The 6,737-nt window shown below is 40.4% G+C and overlaps 1 non-coding gene across 1 annotated transcript; it reads left to right on the top strand.

The window, feature by feature from the left end:
• The first annotated feature begins 2,530 nt into the window (after window positions 1-2,530).
• Window positions 2,531-2,602, top strand: TRNAW-CCA. Its single transcript has one exon. It is a non-coding gene; the product is annotated as a tRNA-Trp (tRNA).
• The last annotated feature ends 4,135 nt before the right edge of the window (window positions 2,603-6,737 follow it).

Raw genomic sequence — 6,737 nt, 5'->3', positions numbered from 1 at the left:
TCTGGTAGTTCTCTGTTGATGTGCTGTTCCAGTTGTTTTTGGATAATCTTCAGTAAAATCTTGCTTGCATGTGAAATCAGTGAAATTGTTCTGTAAATAAAGAATAAATAAAGACTTGTATAAAAATGTTTCCAACAGTCTTATTCACAAACTTTCCATCCATCTCTATATACCTCAAGTGTCATCAACACATGAATGAGTAATTTGTAGTATATGCATTCACTGACATAACCAACCACTATGAAAAGAAACTACAGATAAATATAACAATGTGAATGAATCTCACAAGCATAACATTGAATGAGACAATCTACAAAGAATACTATGTGATTCCACACATATAAATATCTTTTATTGTTGTTGTTAGGTGTTATGGAGTTCAGATCTGAACCCTGCCTATTTTGTGTTATCTTACCAATCTTTCAAGTCCATTGCTGCAGTCACTGGGTCAGTTCACCTGGCTGAGGGTCTTCATCTCCTTCCTCTTCCCTCTGTTTTTCCAAGTATGAAGTCCCTTTGCAAGCAATTCACCCAAAGTATGTGAAACAAAGCCTTATCATCTTTGTCTCCAAGGAGCAGTTTGGGTACACATTCTCTAAGATGTATTCTTTTGGGTTTGTTTTTTTTTGGCAGTCCACAGGATATTCAATTCAGTACTCTTCTCCAGCACCACAGTTCAAATGCATCCATTTTTCTGTCATCCGTATTCATGGTCCAGCTCTCAGATGCATAACAAGCGACTGAAAAGACCATGGCATGGCCTGAGTCAAGCACATCTTAATCCTCAACCTGACATCATTGCTCCTCAAGAATTTCTAGAAGTCTCTGATTACAGACTTTTCCAGTGCAATATTTCTTCTGATCTCCTGATTGCTGGTACAAAGGGTGTCGATTGTGAATTCATGTAAGATGATGACATAGATAGTTTCATTTCCCCCCCCTCCATCTGTCATGATGTTGTTTATCAGTCCAGTGGTGAAAATTTCTGTTTTCTTTACATTGAGATGCAATACAGATTGAAGGCTTCAGTGTTTAACTTCCTGCAGCAAGTGCTTCAAGTCCTCTTCACGTTCAGCAAGCAAGTTTGTGTCATCTTCATAACAAAGATTATAGATTAGTTTTCCTCTGACCCTGATGCCACATTCTTCTTCATAGAATTCAATTTCTTGAATAATTTACTTAGCATACAGATTAAATAGGTATAAAGAAAGTTTACAACCCTGCACACCTTTTCTAATTTTAAACCACGTAGTGTTCTTTTGCACTGTTTGCACAGTCTAAATACAGGGTTTTCCCAAGCACGATTAAGTGTTGTGGGATTTCAGTTCTTTTCAATATTAGATATAATTTGTCCACACAGGTTAAACTAATCTAATTTGAAAAATCAGTCTGAACAGTGTTTGCTTCTGTGGGGCTGGAAAGGAATCTGATTGACCTGGAAACTTCTAGGAGATAGAACTCCTATGTATAGTAATAGGGACGTGTACTGTAAGGGAGTATTCATTTTTTAGAATTACATTTTACATTTTTGCATTTTGATACACGTTTTTCTTGTGAACATGTCAGCAGGAAGGGCTAGCCCCTGGCGAAGGACATCATGCAGAAAAATATAGAACAAAAAAGAGGAAGATTTCATGAAGATGGATTGTTACAGTGACTGCAAGAATGGGTTTAAGCAGTGAGTATGAAGATGGCATAAGATCTGGCAGTATTTTGATATGAGTTGGAATAAATTTATCAACATTTCACAAAAGCAACATTTTTCCCTGTAAAGAGAATAAAAACAACCAACTAGGGAAAATGAATGAAAAGGAAAACAATTCATTGTTGAAGCTGAGTGATAGTGGTTTATTGGTTTTGTTTCTGTTATTCACGTTTGAAAATCCTTGAATTAAGGAGTTTAAAATTCCTCCATGAAGACCTATCTTGCCATCAAACCAGAACTGCCTTGTACCTAACTACTATTATTGGACATTTTAGTCCTAACTCTTCAATAACAGGACAATTCAAAGACATCGATTCTGCAGTCTTTTTTATTTCCAGATTTCACATGCATATACGGCGATTGAAAATATCATGCCTCAAAAAAAGAAATTCTCATATCTTGAAATCAGGCTCACCGTAGTCCTCAAAGTGGCTAGTTCGGGGTTTTTTAGCACTTTTAAGGGGGCCCTTTGCAACAGATTTGTTCAATGAGTTCATCATTTGATTTCCTGCTTGCTGTTTCTTTCCTTCGTTAATTGCACTCTAAATCAATGTTTAACTCTTGTTGCTGAGTGTCTGGTAGTTGGCTACAGAACCTTCCTATGCACAACAGAAGGAAACACTCAGGATCCTGGGGCAACTTCACACTCTGCAGTGCTTAAAATCATTAACCTGGACACTATGTTAATCCATCTTGTCAAGGGTCTTCCTCTTTCTCGCTGACCTCTACTTAAACAAACATTGTCTTTTTTAGGATAGTTCCATCTGCACGTCTTCGAAGACATTATTTCTTCTTTTATCCATAGCATGCCTATTAAACTACTGTGACCTCGTGGCACAACGGTAGCGTGTCTGACTCCAGATCAGAAGGTTGCGTGTTCAAATCACGTCGGGGTCAAGGGTATCATATTTTATTAGGTGCCATGAAGTCGATTCTTTATGAAACATCTTCACAATCCCTATTGTGTTTAAACCCATTGTGATAGGGTGCTTACCATCATTTAAGGAACTTTTTTGTCATGTTTTTCTTCAACTCAACCTTGATTTTGCTTAAAGTCCTCTACTCTGACAAAGTAATGGTTGTTAACCTAAATGTCAGACGTGGGAACCCACCAGGTGCCAAGTGTGAAAAATGGTCTGGCGAATTGCTTTGGAAAATATTGTAACCCAAGAAACTCATGGAAAAAATTCTGCTTTGTCTTAAAAAGGCATTAAGGGTAGGAACCATCCTTTAAAGGGTAAGTAGACAAAACCCTACGTTGTGTCTTGGTCGGTTAGCTCAGTTGGTTAGAGCGTGGTGTTAATAAAGCAGAGGTCGCGGCTTCGATCGCCGTATGGACCAAAAGTTGACAATCTCATTTTGAGTTTTTTTTATTTATTATTCCTTATGTTTCTTTCGCTTGTTATGCCTCAACTCTTTTGCTGTTCACTTACTACTAGCTGCCCCTCCGACGGGGTTTCGAAGCCATAACTGCACGGTAGGGAAGAGGAACCCCTGAAGGATTCGAATCTCTTGGTTTTGGGTTGACAGTGCAGCTCTTTACTCATTCATGCCATGATTTCTTTTTCCTTTTTAATTTTTTTTTTAAATTTTACTATTTGTGTGTGTGTGTGTGTGTGTGTGCCGTCAATCTTTCTCCTTTTTAAAATTCGTGGAATTTCTTAAGTTAAATTGAATATTATTTGAATTTGTGGAACTTTCTTTGTATATTCTATTATTTTACAATCAATTGATTCACCAAAAAGTTTTCCTCTTCCCCCTCCCATTAAGCACTCACCCACCTATTATTTTAGAAAAACTTTCAACTTTCCAACTCTTTCTATGAAGCTTTCAAGATAATAATTTCATCACATTCCTCACTTCCTACCAAGTATTTCCCTCCTTGATCCTCAGTGGAAGAAAGAAGAAATACATGCCAGTCTGCTTTTCATAAGGTATCCAGAGATACATGCCAGTCTGCTTTTCATAAGGTATCCAGAGAGCTGGACAATGACTAGGGAGGACAGAAGGAGAATTGACGCCTTTGAGCTGTGGTGCTGGAGAAGAGTATTGAATGTACCATGGACTGCCAAGAAAACAAACAGATTCATCCTAGAGAGGGTTAAACCAGGCTAATCCTTGGAGGCAAAAATTCTGGGGCTTCGTCTGACATACTTTGGACATGTTGCAAAGGAGAGACAGGTCTTTGGAGAGGGACATCATGCTGGGTAGAGTGGAGGGACAGCGCAGGAGGGGAAGACCCTTTATGAGGTGGATTGATTCAGTGACTGGAGTAATCGGGATGGGTATGTCAGAGGCAATGCTATTGGCACAGGATAGAGCAGGGTTTAGGGCTGTTGTACATGGGGTAGCTATGAGTCGCAAACGACTCGACGGCACATAACAACAACAACATCCAGCCTTGGAAACGCCACAAAGCCTTTCTATTTGAATCCAGAAGGCGCACCGCGAGACGAAGAGGGAGGTTCTCTCCTCTTGTGTGATTTACAGCCTGGGAAACTCAGTGGAGGTCAGCTGTGTGTCGCTTCCGGTTCAGTGGATAATGAGTTAAATTATGTTGAATCTTAGGAAACAGGCCATACAAAATAACAATAACTAAGCATCATTTAGAAGCTAATATTCTGGGCTTCATTTAAAAACAAAACAAAACAAAAACTAACAAACCCACAAAAACAACAACAACACAACTTTTCAATCAGAAGAGTCCATTAAGAGAAAACTTGAGCAACAGACCAGAATAGGATATAAAAAGCTGAATACAGAATATTTTCCATCTACCTAAAAAGGTCAAGTTATGCAGATTAAATAGACAAAAGGATTTCATATTTAAAGTCTGTCAACTTTAAGAGTCCTTTTTCTTCTAAATCCTTCAACTGAGAAGTTTCCGCTTCCAAGATTCATAAAAGAGCCAGTAAAACAAGGAAATGGAGGGGGTTGACAAGGTGATAAAGGTGCAGGTTTCAGCGCTGTTTCTATCAAGACAATTTTTGCTTTCAATCTGGGAACTCCAGAGTGAGGATGAAAGTAAGCGGTAAACAAAACAAACGGTTTTAAAAGAAAGTATTTCCGCCCTGTTTCGAATCGAGTATCTTTCACGTGTTAGGCGAACATGATAACCACTACACTACGGTAACCTTCATCTACCACACAGACACACCTCTCTCTCTGTTGTTATTGTTATGTGCCGTTGAGTCACTTGCTACTCATAGCGACCCTATGTACAACAGCCCTAAACTCTGCTCTGTCCTGTGCCAATCGCACTGTCTCTGACACTCCCATCCCGATTATCCCAGTCACTGAAGCAATCCACCTCATAGAGGGCCTTGCCTTCCTGCGCCGTCCCTCCACCCTGCCAAGCAGGATGTCCTTCTCCAAGGACCGGTCTCTCCTCACAACATGTCCAAAGTAAGTTAGACGGAGCCTCAGAATCCTTGCCTCCAAGGAGCCACCCGGTTTAACCCTCTCCAGGACAAATCTGTTTGTTTTCCTAGCAGTCCATGGTATTCTCAATACTCTTCTCCAGCACCACCGCTCAAAGGCATCAATTCTCCTTCTGTCCTCCTTGGTCATTGTCCAACTCTCTGATGCATAACAGGTGATTGCGAAGACCATGGCCTGTATCAGACGCACCTTAGTCTCCAGAGAGACACCATTGCTCTTCAGTACTTTGGAGAGGTCCCTCTCTCTGTAGCTCTCCAAAGATTCTCTAAAGATCATTTCCTAGCCGTCACTGAGTTTAATATCTTAAATCTATGTTTCTTTCAGCATATTTTAAGCGCCAGTGCAGGTGCTCCCCTCCTCCTCTATATTTATTAGAACTAACAATAAAAAAAGGGAGCCCTGATGGCCTACTGGTAAGGAACTGCTCTGTAATTTTACAGGTACACGGCTTGAACCCACTAGCTTCGTGGAAGAAGGATGGGCAGCCTTCTCCCGTGCTTAAGGGGGTCTGCTATGGATCAGTTCAGACGGGAAAGTTCACAACGACAATGCAAAAACATCCGTGACTTAACCAAGCATAATTTGAATTTTCTACAGATGTCAAATAGAATTAAAATCAGACCTACTAAAGGTTAGATGTAAAGGAAGTATTCGATACTATTCTAGAGCTTTTTGTTTTGTTTTTCTAAGAGTTTTTCTTTCTCGTCACCCCCTCCCCCCCTTCCTGAGACAGCCCTGGAGTCGACCCACACTGAGTCCTGGACAAGGCTTGGCTGAACTATTGGGCTGGGTTTGGGTTGTGCTCAATTGACTGTCAGGACTGACCGAAAGGGATGATGTCTTGGAATTCGGATGATTGGTCTCCAAGACAAAAAAAAAAAGTTATTTTATGTCCCTTGTACTTACCATTCTGCACCAATTTTGCTTATTGATCAATGTCAACTCTAATTGATTAATCAGTTTCCTTTTTTCCTCCACTTAAATATCTGTCACTATCTCTTCTCTCTCCTTTTTTTTACTAGTTTAGAAAAATTTGAGAAAATATTCCCAAATCTGTTGTCAGAAATTCATGATAGAGCAAGGAGGATTCTGTGTCTCTGACACACAACTCTGACACAGAACTCTTCACAACCCAATACTGGATTCGTCAGACATTGCAGGAAACAAAGTGCTTACCAATTTGCAAGATCTGTAGCTCCTCCTCCTCCTCCTCTTCTTCTTCCTCCTCCTCGTTCTCCTCTTCCTCCTCCTTTTATCCTTCTTCCTTCAGCTGGACAGCATAAATATTAAACTGTATTTTTTTCAACTTTCTGAGTTGTTGTTATATGTCATCGAGTCGCTTGCGACTCATAGCGACCCTATGTACAACAGCCCTAAACCCTGCTCTATCTTATGCCAATCGCACTGCCTCTGACAACCCATCCTGATTACCCCAGTCCCTGAGTCAATCCACCTCATAGAGGGTCTTCCCCTCCTGTGCTGTCCCTCCAACCTCCCAAGCATGATGTCCCTCTCCAAGGATCTGTCCCTTCTTACAACATGTCCAAAGTATGGCAGACGAAGCCTCAGAATCCTTGCCTCCAAGGAGTAG

The sequence above is a fragment of the Elephantulus edwardii genome, unplaced genomic scaffold (genome assembly GCF_000299155.1).
Source record: "Elephantulus edwardii isolate Elephantulus edwardi_28Jun2011 unplaced genomic scaffold, EleEdw1.0 scaffold00599, whole genome shotgun sequence".
NCBI classification, from domain to species: domain Eukaryota; kingdom Metazoa; phylum Chordata; class Mammalia; order Macroscelidea; family Macroscelididae; genus Elephantulus; species Elephantulus edwardii.
The sequence above is the reverse complement of the archived record's forward strand: the minus strand, read 5'-3'. Positions and strand labels throughout refer to the sequence as shown.